The sequence below is a fragment of the Balaenoptera physalus genome, assembly GCF_965194825.1.
Source record: "Balaenoptera physalus genome assembly, chromosome: 6".
Lineage (NCBI taxonomy): Eukaryota > Metazoa > Chordata > Mammalia > Artiodactyla > Balaenopteridae > Balaenoptera > Balaenoptera physalus.
The window spans coordinates 99,982,250-100,005,395 of record NC_138885.1 but is presented as its reverse complement, the minus strand read 5'-3'; the positions used below and the strand labels follow the sequence as shown (position 1 = coordinate 100,005,395).

Sequence of the window (23,146 nt, the reverse complement as noted above, 5' to 3'; positions counted from 1 at the left end):
CCCCACGCTCTGAGTATTGTTTCCCTCTGTCCAGTTTCATCCCACATCCCAGTGCTCGAAGTGAGATTGGAAGTATCAGGGCATACCAAGTAACAGAGAGGTTGGAGGATTTAGGGCTCCTCCTCAGAAAGTGACCCGATTGAGAAGAAGGAGGTCTTAGGGGACTATGAAATGATATGGTTGGAAAGAAGGAGTAAGAGTCCTGCTAGAGTGTTAGCAGTTGACATTCTTGACCTGGCACACAGCTACAGATGCTCATCGAGAGTATATCTTCAATCCTGTATAGTCCTATTATTGAGTATTTCTCAGTTCCTATTAGTTCTGTGCTATTTGACGCAACAATAAAGTTCTAAGGTGGTGTTGCTCTTTCTGCCTTCCTTCATTTCAGGTAGAACTACCCTGGGTCTGCATCAACTCTGAGTTTAAAGTAAAAAGATATTGTGTTCCAGCATTGAACACAATCCTGCCCAACCTCATTGTCTGCAAACCAAAATATTTCTTTGATTACTTTAGTTTTACTGTTAGTCTTGAAGTCAGGTATTGTCAGGTCCTACAGTCTTACTCTTCTTTTTCAAAATTCTTTTGAATCATCTAGTACTTTGCATTTTTACATAAGTTTTGGGGCCTTGTCAATTTCTATTAATACTGTTTTTAATTGGAATTGTGGTGAACTTATAAGTCAATTTTGGCAGAATTGCCATCTTAATAATATTGTCTTCTAATCCATGAGCGTGGTATAGATCTTGATTTATTTAAGTCTTCTTGAGGTTGTTGTTTTTTTTTAAATTATTATTAACAGGTTTTATTTCTCAGAGCAGTTTTACATTTCAAAAAAAACAGATAAAATTGAACAGAAGGTACAGAGTTCCCATTACTCTGTGGGAGTGGCTTTATGCCACTTCTCTTTTACAAAAGACCTACATTAGTACGTGTTTTCACTAACTGAAAGAAATCAAAAAGGATTTTTGCTTTTACAAAAAAAAAAAAGACAAAAAAAGAGCGAAAATAGCATTCAATGTTTGTTTTGCAGCCAGCCGTTATAGAGGCAGACACACCCGAGAAGTGAGAGTGACACCGCCCAACTCCATCAAGCCCCCGTAGCTTTGAACTGTGTCTATGAGCATCTGTGCATCCATTAGCAAGCCGTGTCCTAAGGTAATTTCTTCTTCACTTTATGCCGTTCAGCTTACAAAAGGTCTTATAGAAACGTTGTACTTTCGGTTAGCAGGGGAAAATGTGTCTTTCACAGAGCAAAAGTTTTTAATTTTAATGAAGTCCAACTTATCAATTTTTCTTTCATGAATCATGCTTTTAGTGTCATATTTAAAAACTCATTGTCAAACCCAAGATTTCTAGGATTTTCTCCTACATTATCTTACAAAGTTTAAGAACTTTGTGTTTTACATTTAGCTCTTAGTCCATTCAGTCTGCTATAATAAAAATACCATAAACTGAGTGGCTTATAAACAACACTTATTTCTCAGTTCTGGAGGCTGGGAAGTCCAAGAGCATGGTGTCAGCAGATTCAGTGTCTGGTGAGGGCCCATATCCTCATGAACAGAACCTTCTTTGGTGTCCTCACATGGTTAAAGGGGCAAGGGAGCTTTCTAGGGCCTCTTTTATAAAAGCACCAATCCCATTCATGAGGACTCCACCCTCATGACCAAAGCACCTCCCCAAACCCCACCTCCCAGTACCATCACATTGGGCATTAGGTTTCAGTGTATGAATTTTGGGGGAGATACAAATATTCGGCTTATAGCAAGGTCTATGATTCATTTTGAGTTAATTATTGTAAGGGGTGCAAGGTCTGTGTCTAGATTCATTTTTTGCATGTGTATGTCCAGTTGTTCTAGCAACCTTTGTTGAAAAGATTATATTTTCTCCATTGATTTGCCTTTACTTCTTCATCAAAGATCAGTTGAATATATTTGTGTGAGTCTATTTTTGGGCTCTCTGTTGTGTTGCATTGGTCTATTTGCTCCTTCGCCAATACTATCCTGTCTTGATTACTGTAGCTTTATAATAAGCCTTGATGTCAGGTAATATCAGTCCTCCAACTTTGTTCTTCAAACTTACATTGGCTGTTCTGGGTCTCTTTCCTTTTCATATAAACTTTTGGATAACCTGTCCATATGCACAAAGTAACTTGCTAGGATTTTGCTTGTGATTGCATTGAATCTATAGATCAAGTTGGTAAGAACTGATATATTGACAATATTGAATCTTCCTACTCATTTATTTATATCTTCTTTGATTTTCTTAATGAGAGTTTTTTTAGTTTTTCTTATACAGATCTTACACATAATTTGCTAGATTTATACCTAAGTATTTTATTCTCTTGGTACTAATGTGAATGATACTATGTTGTTTTTTTGTTTTTTTGTTTTTTTAACATGTTAACCCCACCAACTAGCTGACATTAAGACACTATTTTTTTTTTTTATAGCTACTTTTTAATTTTTATTTTTATTTATTTATTTTTGGCTGTGCTGGGTCTTCGGTTCGTGCGAGGGCTTTCTCTAGTTGCGGCAAGCGGGGGCCACTCTTCATCGCGGTGCGGGGACCGCTCTTCATCGCGGTGCGTGGGCCTTTTCACTATCGCGGCCCCTCCCGTTGCGGGGTACAGGCTCCAGACGCGCAGGCTCAGTAGTTGTGGCTCACGGGCCCAGCTGCTCCACGGCACGTGGGATCTTCCCAGACCAGGGCTCGAACCCGTGTCCCCTGCATTAGCAGGCAGATTCTCAACCACTGCTCCACCAGGGAAGCCCAATGTTTTTAATTTCAAATGTAAATTGCTCATTGCTGTATATAAGAAAGAAATTGACTTTTGTATATTAACCATGTATCCTGCAACCTAGTTATAAACTCTTATTAGTTCCAGGCAAATTTTTTTAGTCCATCCTTTGGAATTTTCTACATATACAAAGAGTTTTACACCTGCAAACAAAGAGTTTTATTTCTGCTGTCCTAATCTGTATACCTTTTATTTGCTTTTATTGTCTTATTGCATTAACTAGGCCTTCCAGTATGATGTTGAACAGGAGAGATGAGCGGGGACAATTTTACCTTGTTCCCAGTCTTAGGGGGAAAGCATCTAATTTCTCACCATTAAATATGATGTTAGCTGTAGGTTGTTTGTAGATGTTCATTATAAAGTTGAGGAAGTTCCCCTCTATTCTTAGTTTGCGGAGAGTTTTACTCATGAATGGGAATTCGATTTTATCAAATGATTTTCCTACAACTATTGATAAGATCATATGACCTTTCTTTTTTATCCTCTTGATGTGAGACGTAAAATCGATTGATCTTTTAATGTTAAAACAGTATTGCATACCTGGAATAAATTCCACTTGGTCATGGTGTATAATTATTTTTATACATTGTGGGTTTAATTTGCTAATATTTTATTGAAGAGTTTTGCATCTATGTTCATGAAAGATATTAGCTGTAGTTCTCCAGTTCTTGTAATTTCTTTGTCTGTTTTTGGTATTTAAAGTTATGCTGACCTTGTAGAATGAGTTAGGAAGTGCTCCCTCTTCTTCTACTTTGTGGAATAGATTGAATAAAAATGGTGTCATTTGTTTAAATATTTGATAGACTTCACCAGTGAAACCTTTTAAGCCTGTTGCTGTATGTTTTGGAAGATTATTAATTATTTATTCAATGTATTTAATAGATTTAAGCCTATTCAGATTGTTTTTCTTTGTGTGGGTTTTGATAGATTGTGTCTTTCGAAGAATTGGTCCATTTCATCTTTGTTATCAATATGTGAGCATAGAGTTGTTGGTAATATTCCTTTATTTCCTTCTAATGTCTGTGGGATCAGTAGTGATGGCACTCTTTCATTTCTTATAATAATTATAATAATTTATAATTTATATCTTCTCTCTTTTTCTTGATTGTAGGGCTAGGGGTTTATCAATTTTATTGAACTTTTCAAAAACCAACTTTTGATTTTGTTGATTTTCTGAATTATTTTCCTGTTTTCATTGATTTCTGCACTGGTTTTTATGATTAATAATAATTTTATTATTAATATATACATTTAATGCTATAAATTTTCCTCTAAGCACTGCTTCGACTGTTTCCCACAAATTTTGATAGGTTGTATTTTCGTTTTCATTTACTTCAAAATATTTTTAAATTTCTCCCAAGGCTTTTCTTTGACCCATGAGTTATTTTGGTCTGTTGTTTAATCTACAAATATTTGGAAATTTTCCAAATATTTTTGGAGTGATCTGTTATAAATTTCTAGTTTAATTCCATTGTAGTCTGATAGCATAATTCTTATAGTGTCTACTCTTCCAAATTTGTTAAGCTGTCTTATTGAATATTTATCTGCAATGTTTTGTTGTGTTTGTGGACAAGTTTCACATATACGTCTTTAAAATTATCTCTAAATTCCTCATGTTTCCTGAAGCTATTGTAAATGGTACTGGTTTTTTATTTTAATTTCTAAGTATACATTGCTTGTACATAGAAATACACTTAATTTTTTAGAGGAATCTTGCATCCTATGAATTTTCTAAACTTGCTTGTAAGTTCAAGAAGCTGTTTGGTACATTTAGTAGGGTTTTCTATGTACATGATGATATCTACAAAGAACTTTTTTTCTAAACTGTATGCCTATTTTTTTTTCTTCTTTTCTTGCTGCAATGTCTAGCTCCTCCAGTACAATGTTAAACAGAACTGATGAGAGAGGATGTCTTTGCATTTTTTTCTGATCTTAGAGGGATAATTCACATTTTAAACTTTGCCTGTCATGTTAGCTATAAATTTTGTTACTTGCGTTTTATAAGATTGAGGAAGTTCCCTTCTATTACTACTTTGCTGAGAGTTTTTATCATAAATTTGTATTTGAATATTGTTAAATGTTTTATCTCTATTGAAATAAAAAAATTTTTTTCCATTATTATCCATTATTCTAAATGTATGATGAATTACATAAATTTTTGTATGCTAAACCAATGTAGAATACTGTCATAAATCTTGATTTGTCATTATATACATATATGTTATATATATGTTAGAATAGTTTTGCAAGTATATCTCACAGAAATTTTGCATCTGTGTTCAAGAGGGATATTGGTCAGTAGTTTTCTTTTTTGTAAAATCTTTGCTTATTTTAATCGGGTATTGCTGGACTTCTAAAATAATTGGTGAGGTATTTTTTTCTTTTCTCCTCATATATATTTGGAAAAATATATATATATATAATTAGTGTTATTTCTTCCTTAAATGTTTGATAAAATTTACCACTGAAGTGATATGAGTCTGAAGTTTTCTTTGTGGGAAAGTTTTTTATAACAAATTCAATTTTCTTAATAGATATAGTACTATTCAACTTTCCTGTTCTTTTTTTTTTTTTTAACAAATTTATTTATTTATTTATTTTTGGCTGCATCGGGTCTTCGTTGCTGCGCGTGGGCTTTCTCTAGCTGTGGCGAGCGGGGGCTATTCGTTGCGGTGCACAGGCTTCTCATTGCAGTGGCTTTTCTTGTTGTGGAGCATGGGCTCTAGGTGCACCGGCTTCAGTAGTTGTGACACACGGGCTCAGTAGTTGTGGCTCACGGGTTCTAGAGCACAAGCTCAGTAGTTGTAGCACAAGGGCTTCGTTGCTCTGCAGCATGTGAGATCTTCCCAGACCAGGGCTCGAACCCGTGTCCCCTGCATTGGCAGGTGGATTCTTAACCACTGCGCCACCAGGGAAACCCCTCCTGTTTCTTCTTGATTCAGGGATAATTTGTGTCCTTTGAAGAATTTTCTCATTTTATGTAAATTATTGTCAAATTTTATTCGAATTATTTATTATCCTTTTTTATCTTTAGGATCAGTTTGTATCATTTAGTGTTGCCCCTGCTTTTATTCTTGTTATTGATAACATGTCTTCTATTTTTTATCTTTATAAGTCTGCATAGAGCCTTATGAATTTTAATGATTTTCAGAGAGCTATCTTTTAGTTTCATTGCTTTTCTCAATCAGTTTTCTCTTTTCCGTTTCATTTATTTCTGCACTTATCTTGATAATTTTCTTTCTTCTTCTTTCATTGTATTTAATTTGCTACTTTTTGTTGGCTTCCTAGGATAGAAGTTTATATCAATGAGTCTAGGCTTTCTTGTCTCCAAAAATAAGCATTAAAACTATAAACTTCTCTCTGGACACAGCATTACCTGCATTCCACAAATTTTGACATTATGTTTTCATTATCATTTAGTTCAAAATACATTGTGACTGTCTAATTTGCATATAGAAATGGATTTGAAAGATACTAATTGATAATCAATTTCTAATTTAATTCCATTGTGGTAGAAAACATACCTTGCATGATTTTAATTCTCTTAAATGTTTTGAGGCTTGTTTTATGGCCAAGCATAGAGTCTATCTTGGTTAATATTCTATGTGACCCTAAAAAAGTGTATCAGAAGTTGACTCAAAATGGATCAGAGATGTAAATATAAGAGATAAAATTGCAAAACTAGAATAAAACAAGAGAAAGATCTTTGTGACTTCAGATTAGGCAAAGAATTCTTAGGTAGGTCACCAAAACTGTGATACTAAATGAAAAAAAATGATATAACCAAAATTAAAAGCTTTTACTCTTGAAAAGGCTCCATTAAGAAAAAAATAAAAATAAAAAACCAAGGACTGGGAGGAAATACTTCTAAATTGTTGTTGGAGGTGATCATCAAGAGGGCCTGATGACCAATTGCCCATTGAGCTGGACCCAGGCAATCAGAGGCTCCTCACCCCCACCCCTATCCTTGGGATGTACTTTCTGCCCACCGTTTGCACCATGGGATCCATTTTCAAGTATGAAGCCTTGAGAGAGCAATGTGTTGTTGAGACCATCTGGTTGGTATATGTGACTGAACCCAGTTAAGGCCTCTATATAAACTTTTAAGATTCTGGCAGGCAGGTGCCCAAGACAAGTCTTGCAGGTAAATTCCCTTGCTTATTAATCCTGCAACCTAACAATCTGGAGTACTGTGCCTCTTTTTTTAGTCTCTCCCTCCATGTACAAGGGCCAATTTCAGATTTTGCCTGGGAAACTCCGAAGTTTACAAAACGACAATTATGTATCCTGTAAATGTTCTTGTGTATAAAAATTATAAAGAACTCTTCAGAACTCAGTAATAAGAAGATAAACAGCCTATCTTACTCGCTCTAAAGAGTAAAAATTTGAATAGATACTTTACCACAAAATATATGGTAATGGCTACTAAGACATAAAAAGATGCTTAATATCATTAACCATTAGGAAAACGCAAATTCAAAACATGAAATACCAGTACATACACACTGGAAAGGATATAATCACAAAGAATGGAAATATGAAGTGTTGGTGTGGATGTGAAGAAACTGGAACTCTCATACAGTGCTGGTAAAAGTATAAAATTGTATACCCGCTTTGGAAAAGAGTTTGTCAGGTTTTAAAAAATTTAATGTGCACTTATATATAACCTCGGTATTCCACTCTCAGCTATCTCCCCAAGAAAAATGAAAACGTGTCCACACAAAGATGTTTATCTTCATGTTCATAGCAGCATAATTCATAATAGCTAAAAATTGGAAACCATCCGTATGATCCTAAACTAGTGAATGCATAGACAAATTGTGATATAGTTCTCCACTAGAATGCTACTACAGAATTAATGGGACAGAATACTGATACCTGCAACAATCAAGATAAACCTCAAGGACATTTTGCTAAGTTAAAGCAGCCAGACACATTTAGGTGTTTGCTTCATTTTGAGTTAATTTTTTACATGGTGTGTGGTACAGGTCCGACCAGTTGCCCCAGTACCATTTCCTGAAAACCATTTCTTTGCCATTGAATTGTTTTTGGCATATCCTTTGAAAATCAATTGACCAAAAATATGAGGGTTTATTTCTGGAATCTCACTTCTGTTCCATTGGTCTATATGTCCATCCTTATGCAAACACTACACATTGTAATAGATTTTGAAATTGGGAAATATGAGTCTCAATGATAGGGATTACGTTAAATCTATAGATTAGTTTGGGAATATTGCTGTTATAACAATACTGTCTTCCAGTCCATGAACCCAGGATGTGTTTACATTTCTTTAGGTTTTTATTAATTTTTCTGTGTTATTTTTAGTGTACAAGTCTTACACTTCTTTTTTTTTTTTTGGCCAAGACAATTCGGTGCAGGGTGGGAAGAGTAGCCTTTTTTTTTTTTTTTCCACACACACACACTGTATGTTATTTTTACAAGAGATAAATAAACTGACACCAAGCATTGTACATGGATGACCACAACAAAAGCAACAATGATTGCAATTACCAAACACGAAACACACCCATACTATGTCATAATATTGACATTCAGTCCAGTAATCCTCCACTGTAACAGCTCCTTTACTTTGCAGTGAAAATTGATTTGTATATTTTTTGCCTCTGAGTCCTTGTGGGATTTTTTTTTTTATTCAAACAGAAAGTCACAAAAATTATAATCATCCTCATCAGTTCACTCAGTCCCATGTAATTAATTTTTTTTTATCTTGATCTTTTGTTAGCACTTTTATGAATTCATCAGTTTTCCATTAGAGTTCTGAAAATGCTTATTCATTCTGTTCAGCAGTATAGTCAGTTACCAGAAACCTGTACTTGTCAGAGTCTTTTCCATGAATTCCTTGAAGATGAAACCCTTTTATAGGAACATTTTTGCAAAAGCATCAGAGTACACCCAGAACTGTCTGTAAATGACAAAAGACTTAAAAATGACCACAGTTAAAGATTTGATGAAAGTTCATAATAATGCAATTGACAAGGAAATTTAGTTATTTCTGAGATATACATTTTAAAGTAATAACTAGAATTATGACTTATAACATTGTACCAGAACATATAAGATTTTTAGAAATTTCATGTAATGTCTGAAACATTTATATTAACATATTTCCATACAAATAACCCAAAGAAAGTTTAGTATTACTTGTTTTTTATTTGTTTGTTTTCTTATACTGCAGGTTCTTATTAGTCATCAATATTATACACATCAGTGTGTACATGTCAATCCCAATAGCCCAATTCAGCACACCAACATCCCCACCCCACCGCGGTTTTCCCCCCTTGGTGTCCATACGTTTGTTCTCTACATCTGTGTCTCAACTTCTGCCCTGCAAGCCGGTTCACCTGTACCATTTTTCTAGGTTCCACATACATGCGTTAATATACAATATTTGTTTTTCTCTTTCTGACTTACTTCACTCCGTATGACAGTCTCTAGGTCCATCCACATCTCAACAAATGACTCAATTTCGTTCTTTTTTTATGACTGAGTAGTATTCCATTGTATATATGTACCACAACTTCTTTATCCATTCATCTGTCGATGGCCATTTAGGTTGCTTCCATGACCTGGCTATTGTAAATAGTGCTGCAATGAACATTGGGGTGCATGTGTCTTTTTGAATTATGGTTTTCTCTGGGTATATGCCCAGTAGTGGGATTGCTGGACCATATGGTAATTCTAGTTTTAGATTTTAAGGAACCTCCATACTGTTCTCCATAGTGGCTGTATCAATTTACATTCCCACCAACAGTGCAAGAGGATTCCCTTTTCTCCACATCCTCTCCAGCATTTGTTGTTTGCAGATTTTCTGATGATGCCCATTCTAACTGGTGTGAGGTGATACCTCATTGTACTTTTCATTTACATTTCTCTAATAATTAGTGATGTTGAGCAGCTTTTCATGTGCTTCTTGGACATCTGTATGTCTTCTTCAGAGAAATGTCTATTTAAGTCTTCTGCCCATTTTTGGATTGGGTTGTTTGTTTCTTTAATATTGAGCTGCATGAGCTGTTTATATATTTTGGAGATTAATCCTTTGTCCGTTGATTCGTTTGCAAATATTTTCTCCCATTCAGAGGGTTGTCTTTTCATCTTGTTTATGGTTTCCTTTGCTGTGCAAAAGCTTTGAAGTTTCATTAGGTCCCATTTTTTTATTTTTGTTTTTATTTCCATTACTCTAGGAGGTGGATCAAAAAAGATCTTGCTGTGATTTATGTCAAAGAGTGTTCTTCCTACGTTTTCCTCTAAGAGTTTTATAGTGTACAGTCTTACATTTAGGTCTCAAATCCATTTTGAGTTTATTTTTGTGTATGGTGTTAGGGAGTGTTCTAATTTCATTCTTTTACATGTAGATGTTCAGTTTTCCCAGCACCACGTACTGAAGAGACTGTCTTTTCTCCATTGTATATCTTTGCCTCCTTTGTCATAGATTAGTTGACCATAGGTGCATGGGTTTATCTCTGGGCTTTCTATTTTGTTCCATTGATCTATGTTTCTGTTTTTGTGCCAGTACCATATTGTCTTGATTACTGTAGCTTTGTAGTATAGTCTGAAGTCAGGGAGTCTGATTCCTCCAGCTCCGTTTTTTTCCCTCAAGACTGCTTTGGATATTCGGGGTCTATTGTGTCTTCATACAAATTTTAAGATGATTTGTTCTAGTTCTGTAAAAAATGCCATTGGTAATTTTATAGGGATTGCATTGAATCTGTAGATTGCTTTGGGTAGTAGAGTCATTTTCACAATGTTGATTCTTCCAATCCAAGAACATGGTATATCTCTCCACCTGTTGGTATCATCTTTAATTTCTTTCATCAGTGTCTTATAGTTTTCTGCATACAGGTCTTTTGTCTCCCTAGGTAGGTTTATTCCTAGGTATTTTATTCTTTTTGTTGCAATGGTAAATGGGAGTGTTTCCATAATTTCTCTTTCAGGTTTTTCATCATTAGTGTATAGGAATGCAAGAGATTTCTGTGCATTAATTTTGTATCCTGCAACTTTACCAAATTCATTGATTAGCTCTAGTAGTTTTCTGGTGGCATTTTTAGGATTCTCTATGTATAGTATCATGTAATCTGCAAACAGTGACAGCTTTACTTCTTCTTTTCCAATTTGTATTATTTCTTTTTATTTCTTTTTCTTCTCTGATTGCCGTGGCTAGGACTTCCAAAACTCTGTTGAATAATAGCGCTGAGAGTGGACATCCTTGTCTCGTTCCTGATCTTAGAGGAAATGCTTTCAGTGTTTCACCATTGAGAACGATGTTTGCTGTGGGTTTGTCATATATGACCTTTATTACGTTGAGGTAGGTTCCCTCTATGCCCACTTTCTGGAGAGTTTTTTTCATAAATGGGTGTTGAATTTTGTCAAAAGCTTTTTCTGCATCTATTGAGATGATCATATGGTTTTTCTTCTTCAATTTGTTAATATGGTGTATCACATTGATTGATTTGCATATATTGAAGAATCCTTGCATCCCTGGGATAAATCTCACTTGATCATGGTATATGATCCTTTTAATGTGTTGTTGGATTCTGTTTGCTAGTAGTTTGTTGAGGATTTTTTCATCTATATTCATCAGTGATATTGGTCTGTAATTTTCTTTTTTTGTACTATCTTTGTCTGGTTTTGTATGAGGGTGATGGTGGCCTCATAGAATGAGTTTGGGAGAGTTCCTTCCTCTGCTATTTTTTGGAAGAGTTTGAGAAGGATGGGTGTTAGCTCTTCTCTAAATGTTTGATAGAATTCACCTGTAAAGCAATCTGGTCCTGGACTTTTGTTTGTTGGACGTTTTTTAATCACAGTTTCAATTTCATTACTTGTGTTTGGTCTGTTCATACTTTCTGTTTCTTCCTGGTTCAGTCTTGGAAGGTTATACCTTTCTAAGAATTTGTCCATTTCTTCCAGGTTTTCCATTTTATTGGAATAGAGTTGCTTGTAGTAGTCTGTTAGGATGCTTTGTATTTCTGCAGTGTCTGTTGTAACTTCTCCTTTTTCATTTCTAATTTTATTGATTTGAGTCCTCTCCCTCTTTTTCTTGATGAGTCTGGCTAATGGCTTATCAATTTTGTTTATCTTCTCAAAGAACCAGCTTTTAGTTTTATTGATCTTTGCTATTGTTTTCTTTGTTTGTATTTCATTTATTTCTGCTCTGATCTTTATGATTTCTTTCCTTCTGCTAACTTTGGGTTTTGTTTGTTCTTCTTTCTCTAGTTCCTTTAGGTGTAAGATTAGATTGTTTATTTGAGATGTTTGTTATTTCTTGAGGTAGGATGGTATTGCTATAAACTTCCCTCTTAGAACTGCTTTTGCTGCATCCCATAGGTTTTGGATCATCGTGTTTTCATTGTCATCTGTCTCTAGGTATTTTCTGATTTCCTCTTTGATTTCTTCAGTGATCTCTTGGTTGTTTAGTAACGTATTGTTTAGCCTCCACGTGTTTGTGCTTTTTACGTTTCTTTTCCCTGTAATTCATTTCTAATCTCATAGCGTTGTGGTCAGAAAAGATGCTTGATATGATTTCAGTTTTCTTAAGTTCACTGAGGCTTGATTTGTGACCCAAGATGTGATCTATCCTGGAGAATGTTCAGTGCACACCTGAGAAGAAAGTGTAGTCTGCTGTTTTTGGATGGAATGTGCTATAAATATCAATTAAATCTATCTGGTCTATTGTGTCATTTAAAGCTTCTGTTTCCTTATTTATTTTCACTTTGGATGATCGGTCCATTGGTGTAAGTGAGGTGTTAAAGTCCCCCACTATTATTGTGTTGCTGTCGATTTCCTCTTTTATAGCTGTTAGCAGTTGCCTTATGTATTGAGGTGCTCCTATGTTGGGTGCATATATATTTATAATTGTTATAGCTTCTTCTTGGATTGATCCCTTGATCATCATTTAGTGTCCTTCCTTGTCTCTTGTAACATTCTTTGTTTTAAAGTCTATTTTATCTGATATGAGTATAGCTACTCCAGCTTTCTTTTGATTTCCATTTGCATGGAATATCTTTTTCCATCTCCTCACTTTCAGTCTGTATGTGTCCCTAGGTCTGAAGTGGGTCTCTTTTAGACAGCATATATATGGGTCTTGTTTTTGTATCCATTCAGCAAGCCTGTGTCTTTTGGTTGGAGCATTTAATCCATTCACGTTTAAGGTAATTATCGATATGTATGTTCCTATGACCCTTTTCTCAATTGTTTTGGGTTTGTTTTTGTAGATCCTGTTCTTCTCTTGTGTTTCCCACTTAGAGAAGTTCCTTTAGCATTTGTTGTAGAGCTTGTTTGGTGGTGCTGAATTCTCTTAGCTTTTGCTTGTCTGTAAAGCTTTTGATTTCTCCATCGAATCTGAATGAGATCCTTGCTGGGTAGAGTAATCTTGATTGTAAATTCTTCCCTTTCATCACTTTAAGTATATCATGCCACTCCCTTCTGGCTTGTAGAGTTTCTCCTGAGAAATCAGCTGTTAACCTTATGGGAGTTCCCTTGTATGTTATTTGTCGTTTTTCCCTTGCTGCTTTCAATAATTTTTCTTTGTCTTTAATTTTTGCCAATTTGATTACTATGTTTCTCGGCATGTTTCTCCTTGGGTTTATCCTGTATGGGACTCACTCTGCTTCCTGGACTTGGGTGGCTATTTTCTTTCCCATGTTAGGGAAGTTTTCGACTATAATCTCTTCAGATATTCTCCCTGGTCCTTTCTCTCTCTGTTCTCCTCCTGGGACTCCTATAATGCGAATGTTGTTGCGTTTAATGTTGTCCCAGAGGTCTCTTAGGCTGTCTTCATTTCTTTTCATTCTTTTTTCTTTATTCTGTTCCGCAGCAGTGAATTCCACTATCTTGTCTTCCAGGTCACTTTTCCGTTCTTCTGCCTCAGTTATTCTGCTATTTATTCCTTCTAGTGTATTTTTCATTTCAGTTATTGTATTGTTCATCTCTGTTTGTTTGTTCTTTAATTCTTCTGGGTCTTTGTTAAACATTTCTTGCATCTTCTCGATCTTTGCCTCCATTGTTTTTCCGAGGTCCTGGATCATCTTCACTATCATTATTCTGAATTCTTTTTCTGGAAGGTTGCCTATCTCCACTTCATGTAGTTGTTTTTCTGGGGTTTTATCTTGTTCCTTCATCTGGTACATAGCCCTCTGCTTTTTCATCTTGTCTATCTTTCTGTGAATGTGGTTTTTGTTCCACAGGCTGCAGGACTGTAGTTCTTCTTGCTTCTCCTTACACTTCTTTTGTTAATTTTATTTCTATGTATCTTATTCTTTTTGATATTATTACAAATGGAACTGTTTTCTTAATTATATTTTTGGATTGTTTGTTGATAATTTAGAGAAATATAATGGATCTTGTTTTCTGCAGACTTGCTGAACTCATTTATTAGCTCTGATAGTTTTTAAAAAATTCCTATGCTTTTCTATAATTAATACCATGTTATCTGCAGATAGATATAGTTTTGCTTCTTCCTTTTTAATATACATGCCATTATTTTTTCTGATTTCCCTGACTAGAAACTTCAGTACAATGATGAATATCAGTGAAAGCATATATCCTTTTCATGTTCCTAATTTTAGAAGTAAATATTTCAGTCTTTCACTAGTAAGTGTGATGTTATCTGTGGGTTTTTCATGGATATCCTTTATCAGGTTCAGAAAATTCACATGTGTTCTTGGTTTGTTGAGTTTTTTTTTTTTAATTTTATTTATTTATTTATTTATTTATTTTTATTTTTGGCTGTGTTGGGTCTTCATTTCTGTGCGAGGGCTTTCTAGTTGTGGCAAGTGGGGGCCACTCTTCATCGTGGTGCGTGGGCCTCTCACTATCGTGGCCTCTCTCGTTGCGGAGCGCAAGCTCCAGATGCACAGGCTCAGTAGTTGTGGCTCATGGGCCCAGTTGCTCCATGGCATGTGGGATCTTCCCAGACCAGGGCTCAAACCCGTGTCCCCTGCACCAGCAGGCAGATTCTCAACCACTGCACCACCAGTGAAGCCCTGTTGAATATTTTTATCATGAAAGAGTATTGGGTTTTGTCAAATGCTTTTTCTGCAGCAATTGAGATGATCATGTGGTTGTTGTCCTTTATCATATTAAAATGGTTTATTATATTGTTTGATTTTTATATGTTGAAGCAATCTTGAATTTTCTGAGATTAATCACATGATCCTAGTGTATAATCCTTTTTATATGTTTTTGGACTTGAATTGTTAGAAGTTTGTAGAGGATTTTATTTACATATTCATATTTCAGACTTTTTGTATCTGACTATAAAATGTTTCTCATATAGACAGCATATATTTGAAACAATTTTTAAAATTAATTTTGCCAATATCTGCATTGTAAAAATTCATTATATTTAATATCATTACTGATAATTATAATTTACATTTACATTACTGATAATTTACATTTGTGATGCATCTAGAAGTTCCATTGTTTTTGACTCTTCCATTTTTCTCTTCATTGTGTTCATGTTTTCCTTCAAATATTTGAACATTAACATTTTTGCCTTTTTAAGACCCATTCATTCCTAGTTTCATCATCTCTCTTATCTCTGCTTTCCTTTACTTTTGAGTGACATTTCTCTTGGCTATAAGTCCTATTTTCTTTCTTCTTAGCCTATCTGGTAATTTTTTTTTTTTTTGGCTGCACCGTGCAGCATGCAGGATCTTAGTTCCCTAACCAGGGATCAGACTCATGCCCCCTGCATTGGGAGTGTGGAGTCTTAGCCACTCTGGACATTTATTTCTAATATAAGCAGTTAAATTGAAATCCTCTCTAAATATTACTTTAGTTGCATCTCACCATTTTTTATGTTGCATTTTAATTATCTTTAGGTTTAAAGTATTTTCTAATTTCTTTTGTGATTATAATTGTCATTTAAATTCAAAATACTGTGTTGTTTAGTATCCTAGATATCTTAGTTTATTGATTTCTAATTTATTTACACTGTAGTCAGAGAGCATATTCTGAAGGACATTCTTCAGCCTGGCTGTCCCCAACATAAGGTTGTAAGGCATTTTTCCACGTTAATTTCCAGAAGTCTTTTGATTAAGTTTTATATGTAGATGTACAGTATACCTAAAATTAATGCTGATGGCATGATATAAAATTCCTTTTTTAAACCATGTATTTCCTATTCACTAAGCACCATTTATTGAAAACACTTTCCCTTTTCAAATGATCTGAGTATCACTTTCACCATATTTCAAGGATCTAATATCTGTGATTCTGTTCCTGTATTCTCTATTTTATTCTGTTGGTCTGTTTATCTAGTCTTGTGACAAGAGCACACTATCTTAATTACTATAGCTTTATTTTAAGTTTTGATAATTCATAGAGTATACACTCAAAATTGTTCTTCTTTAAAATTGTATGTTTTACCCTTGAACCTATACATATTCATATACAATTCAGAATTAGTAAACTAAATTATATATTACATTGAATTTATAGATCATTTTAGGAAAAATCAACAACTTCAACTAGGTCTTATTTGATACATTTCAATAATTTTGTATAGTTTTATGTGAAGAGATATTGGATATCTTGCATGAGGTAATTTGTAGGCATTGATGTTTTCCTCATGTAAATGGTATAATTTTTTAAAATTTTGTTTTCTAATTTTTTGTTGCTGATATATAAAAATATAGTTAATTTTTATATAACCTTGCATCCAGTGAAATGGATAATATAAAAAAACTTCAATTTTTAATTCCAGTACTTTCCCTTAGATTCTTTTAGAATTTTGTGTTCGCAATCATTTTATCTGTTTTATTCTTTATTTCCAATCCTTATAAATTTTACTTCTTTTGCTCAGCTTTGTTACTGGCTAGGACCTCCAGAACACTGTTGGATATGAGTCATGATATTGTACAACTTTGTCTCATTTCTCATTCCAGGGAGAATTCTTTCAATATTTTACTACTAAGTATGATGTTTATATAAATATACGTGTTTTTTTGTAGACATCCATCATCAGATTAAAACGACTACTTATATTTTTATTTTGCAAATAATATTAAAAATTATGAATGGGTATTGAAATCTATCAAAAGCTTTTTTATCTTTGTATTACTTTTCTATTGCTGCCATAACAAATTGCCACAAATTAAGTAGCTTAAAACAAAACAAATTTATTTTACACTTTTGTAGGTCAGAAGCCCGGCATGAGTCTTTCAGGGTTAAAATCAGAGTGTCCACAGACCTGCCTTCATTACTAGAGGTTGTAGGGGAGAATCAGTTTCCTTGCTCATTCCAGGTATTGGCAGAATTCAGTTCCTTGTGGTTGTATAACTAAGGTCCCCATATATTTATTTGTTTATTTTTTGTTGGTTGTAAGCTGAAGGCTATTTCCAGCTTCCAGATTCTGCTGCATTTTTTGGCCTCCTTCCTCAGTCTTTAAAGCCAGTATGGGTGGAGGCAGGTGGGGGTGGGGGGTTCAGTCTTTCTCACATTGCATCTCTCTGACCAGAGCGGGGAGAGGTTCTTCACTCTTAAGGACTCATGTTATTAGAATGGACCCACCTGGTATTCCAGGTTGATCACCCCATCTCAAGGTCCTTAACCTAATCACATCTGCAAAGTTGTCTTGCCATGTAAAGTAACACATTCACAGGTTTTGAAGATTGGGTGTGGACAGCCTCAGGGGAGGGGAATATTAGTCTATCTGCCACAACATCTAATGAGATAATCATATAATTTTTCTTTTTTATGATGTTAATATGGTAAGGAGATTTGTTTATTTTTGAATGTTATACCAATCCTGAGTTCCTGGAATAAATTCAACTGCATTATGATGTGTATCACCTTTGTTCTATGTGGTTAGACTTGGTATAATACTTTATATTCATGTTTCATATTCATTGTCCAACATCTATGTTTATGAGAGGAATTGATCTATAACTTTTCTTTACTGTAATATTCGTATCAAGCTTTGGTATCAAGTTTATTTGGCCCTATAAAGTCTGTTTGGAAATTTTCCTTCTTTTCTATCTCTGGATGAATTTGCATAGGTTTGGTGTTCTTTCAAAAATGACTGGAAAGGGCTTCCCTGGTGGCGCAGTGGTTGAGCGTCTGCCTACCAATGCAGGGGACACGGGTTCGAGCCCTGATCTGGGAAGATCCCACATGCCACGGAGCAGCTGGGCCCGTGAGCCACAACTACTGAGCCTGCGCGTCTGGAGCCTGTGCTCCGCAACAAGAGAGGCCACGATAGTGAGAGGCCCGCGCACCGCGATGAAGAGTGGACCCCGCTTGCCACAACTAGAGAAAGCCCTCGCACAGAAATGAAGACCTAACACAGCCATAAATAAGTAAATTAATTAATTAAAAAAATTAAAAAAAAAATGACTGGAAGAATTTGCCAGTGATGCCACCTACGCCTGGTGTTTTCTTTGTGGCAAGTTGTTCAATTAGAAATTAAATTTATTTATTAAATGTACTTAGATTTTTATTTCTACTTAGATGTGTTTTTAATATGTTGTGTTTTTCCAGATTGTTGTCTTGCTCTTCTAAATTTCCAGATTTATTGGTATTAAGTTGTTTATGATATCTTAATTATTTTACATGTAATTTTCTTTCATACTATTGGTAATTTGTACCTTTTATATTTCTTTTTCATCAACTTTCCAAGGCTCTATCATTTAAAAAAAGTTTTTCTGGTAAAAACTATTGCACAACTTTATTTTCTTTAAATTAACAGCAGATCTAAGTAAAATCTCATCACACTTCTGGGCTGGCAGGAATTAAAACTAATTATTTATTAGTGCTTTCCTGTCCCGAGCATTGTGTAAAGGTTCAGTATCTTAAATGGTGCCAGAGCAGAGTGAAGATCATAGCTCTGGTCATTGATCATTGGATCTCACTGGATAATATGGAGAAAGCCATTATCCAGCTACCTTGGTCCTTTTAGACTTTGCTTCTCCACTGCTTCTAATCCATGCTTGGTGCTCAGGAACCTCTGAAAGTACTGGGGGCAAAGCATCCAACCTCTCTGGGTGTACCACGCTGACACTCCTTGTCTTACCAGATTCTGTATCTCACTGGACCTTCTAAATCCTGACCTCTTTCCAATATTGAGAAAACTTTTCCTCTTCCCTTATGTTGCCCTAGAAGGTACTCCAGCTATCCCATCTGCTTCCAGGCCACATGGACATACCTCTTCAGTGAGTGTAGACATTGACAAGAGTCAGGAAGAGCTGTAGAATCCAAGTGGCTTCCACTCTGTGCCCTTTAAGATATTAAGGGTTTGGCCACCTTCTTGGAACTACTGAGGTGTGCATAGAGCAAAACACGAACCCAAGTTATTCTACTCCAGTGGCATAACAAAGGCCTTCTCTTGGCTTCAGCAAGGCAGAGTTTTGGTGAGTATACTACAGATCATGGGTGTCCTTTTATCTGGGTAAACAGAGCACACAACATTCTCTTCTTGATTTCTTGACTGTACATAGACTAAAGAACTGTTTTTCTTTTTTCATCTAGCTGCTATAATCTCAGTACAAGAGAAAAAGGAAAACACTTCTTTATTAACTCTAAATAGCAATAATTATAATAGTTTATAATTTATACTTGTTGATAAATACCTCCCATAACATTAGTGAACATCACTTCTCTGGGCTGGTTATTATTTTATCTTATTTTTTTATTGAAGTATAGTTGATGTGCAATATATAAGTTACAGGTACACAGTATAGTGATTCACAATTTTTTAAGGTTATACTCCATTTATAGTTATTATAAAATATTGGCTATAGAGTCTGTCATACAGAGTGAAGTAAGTCAGAAAGAGAAAAACAAATACCGTATGCTAACACATATATATGGAATCTAAGAAAAAAAAATGGTTCTGAAGAACCTAGGGGCAGGATAAGAATAAAGAGGCAGATGTAGAGAATGGACTTGAGGACACGGGGAGGGGGAAGGGTAAGCTGGGATGAAGTGAGAGAGTGGCATGGACATATATACACTACCAAATGTAAAATAGATAGCTAGTAGGAAGCAGCCGCATAGCACAGGGAGATCAGCTCAGTGTTTTGTGTCCACTTAGAGGGGTGGGATAGGGAGGGCGGGAGGGAGACGCAAGAGGGCGGAGGTATGGGGATATATGTATATGTATAGCTGATTCACTTTGTTATAAAGCAGAAACTAACACACCATTGTAAAGCAGTTATACTCCAACAAAGATATTAAAAAAAATATTGGCTATATTCCTTGTGTTGTACAATATATCCTTGTAGCTTATTCTGTACATAATAGTTTGTACCTCTTAAACCTCAAATTCTATATTGCCCCTCCTCCCTTCCCTCTCCCCAATGGTAGCCACTAGTTTGTTCTCTATATCTGTTAGTCTCCTTCTTTTTTGTTATATTCACTAGTTTGTTGTATTTTTTTAGATTCCATATATAAGTGATGTCATACATATTTGTCTTTCTCTGTCTGACTTATTTTACTTAGCATAATGCCCTCCCAAGTCCTTCCATGTTGCTGCAAGTGACAAAATTCCATTCTTTTTAATGGCTGAGCGTTATTCCATTGTGTGTATATATATTACCACATCTTCTTTATCCATTCATCTGTTGGTAGACACTTAGGTTGCTTCTATAGCTTGGTAATTGTAAATAATGCTGCTATGACTATTGGGTGCATGTATCTTTTCAGATTAATGTTTTTGTTTTGGGGGGATATATACCAAGGAGCAAGGCTCTATCATTTTTAAAGTCACTTTGAAAAACCAGTTTTTGCCTTTGTTGAAATAGAAAACAATTCTTTCCTATCATATTGATTTTTTTCTATTATTTTTCTTATTACTTTGTACTACTTTCTTTGAGTTTTATTTGGCATTCTTTTCCTAGCTTCCTGATATAGAAGGTGAGATTCTTTTCTAATATATGCATTTAAGGCAATAACTGTCTAAACATGGCTGTAGGGCTATCTCATAAATATAATATGTCATATTTGAATTCTCAGTCTTTATTTCTATTTTCCATTGTGATTTCCTTCTTGAACCATAGGTTATTTAGTAGAGTATTATTTCATTTCTAAACATTTTAGTATTTTTTACATTATAGTTTTGTTATTGACTTCTAGCTTTTTTTTTTTTTTTATTTAATTATTTTTGTCTGTGTTGGGTCTTCGTTTCTGTGCGAGGGCTTTCTCCAGTTGCGGCAAGCGGGGACCACTCTTCATTGCGGTGTGCGGGCCTCTCATTATCGCGGCCTCTCTTGTCGCGGAGCACAGGCTCCAGACGCACAGGCTCAGTAGTTGTGGCTCACGGGCCTAGTTGCTCCGCGGCATGTGGGATCTTCCCAGACCAGGGCTCGAACCCGTGTCCCCTGCATTAGCAGGCAGACTCTCAACCATTGCGCCACCAGGGAAGCCCCACTTCTAGCTTTTTTTAAAAAAAAATTTCTCTACTCTGATCAGAAACTATACTCTTTTATTTTACCAAATATCCCATTTACACTTAAAAATAATGTGTAGTCTGCAGTTGTTCAAGTCATTATTTTTTGTATATATCTACTAGATCAGCTTTTAATTTGTGCTTTTAAATCGTTTCTTTCCTACTGATTTTTTTGTTAGCTTGTTCTATTAATTTCTGAGGGCTGTGTGTTGAAGTCTCCCATTGTGATTATCTAAGTCTTCTTTTAATTTCACCAATTTTTGCTTTACATATTTGAGGTTATGCCAGACATTCAGAATGATCATCATTCTTGGTTGATTTGGCTATTTTATAATTATGAAATATTCCTCTTTTTGTGGTAATGTCTTAAAACCTCCTTTGTCTTATAATAGAACACTTCCATCAACTTTCTTTTGGCTGGTGTTCACATGGCATATCCTTTTTCCATTCTCTTTTCTTTTGGTCTTTTTATTTTAAGTCATGAGCAATTTGTATGCAACATTGAATTGAGTTTTGTTCTTTTTCCAGCCTGACAGTTTTGATCTGTTTTGTCTGTTTCCATTTACTATAATTCATTTACTTTGAGGTTTTAATCTATCATCTTATTATTTGTTTTATATTTGTCCAAACTGATTTATGTTCCTTTTTCTTTTCTTTCTTTCCTTTACCTGGATTAATCAACTATTTGTTAATTTCATATTACCTCTATTAGATTGTTAGTTGTACATTTTTTATTGGCCTTTTTGTGGTTATGCTAGTGATTACAACCTGCATACATCCTTTTACAATTTCCTGGAAATGCAAGAAACTTAGAACACTTCAGTTCCACTTATATCCCCTCCTGACTCATGTGCAACTGTCATACATTTTATTTCTCTGGATATTTTAAACTCTAAAATACCTTATTATTGTTTCATATCATCAGTATTCATTTGGAACTACGTTCACACAGTTATATGTTTGTATTTAGTCCAACTCTTCTCATTCTTCTTGGAGGGAGAATCAGTCTACAATAAACTATTCTATAATTAAAGAAGCTGAAATCCCTAGCAGTCCCTTTCATTATCCAATCTTGAACTTTCCTATGGAAAACAAGAATAATTCTGTCCGGATTACCTTGCAGTAAACAAAAACTACTCAAAATACTTTAGGCAGAAAGGGATTTAATACAGTAATTAAAATATGCATTTTTAGAACAGGTAGAATAAGGGGGCTCAGGCCTGGCCTTCAAATAAGAATGAGAAAACCATTTCTAGATTGGTCCATCAGCAGAGCTCTTACCTCTATCACAACCAGAAAACTGAAAATCATGCTGCTGCTATTGTAACTTATAAGTTTAAGAACAGTGCCCTAAATGAGGTTGTATTATGAGGGAACCACTACTGCTCACACCACAACTGCCTCTTGACAATCATGCAGCTAGTGACAGATGCAGAAAAGTCCAACATCTCCTCACATACACTTGTCAGCAGCAATAGCCAAATCACCAGCCTTATTTCTTTCTAAGCAGCAGAAAGTAGTTAACCTGATTGCTAGAATCCTGTCTACAAGAGCATGGGGCACATGTAGGTTTTGGTGTTCTAGCATCTGCAGTGTGCAATAGCAGGATGAGGTTGAATTAAATGCTGTGCCAATTTATCATATTCAAATTGATTAAATTCTAATATGTAAGCAAGTTGTTCTCCAAATATGAGTCATTATGATTTAGTTCTTCTCAATGCTCTGTACAACTCAGCATTTCAGAAGAAGCCATTTGATAATGTGACATTGCTACAGAGAATTAATGAACCTCCTCTTGTGCAAAATAGCACATTTTTCCTGTTCTACCTAAACGATACTCTCTCACTGATCAAGGTTATTTTGGCTGCACCTCCAGCTTTGCAGGGCAATGTTCTAGTCAACATAAAATGAGAATATTTATTCTTGTGAAGTGACAGTGC

The 23,146-nt window shown here is 35.0% G+C and overlaps 1 protein-coding gene across 1 annotated transcript in view; it reads left to right on the top strand.

The window, feature by feature from the left end:
* The window catches only part of LOC309663367 (uncharacterized protein), a 102,030-nt gene that overhangs the window by 1,620 nt on the left and 77,264 nt on the right, over positions 1–23,146 (top strand). The window contains exon 2 of the mRNA XM_082467361.1: positions 1,031–1,155. The gene's annotated coding sequence lies outside the window, so the exon portion shown is untranslated. The remainder of the gene's footprint in view (positions 1–1,030; positions 1,156–23,146) is intronic.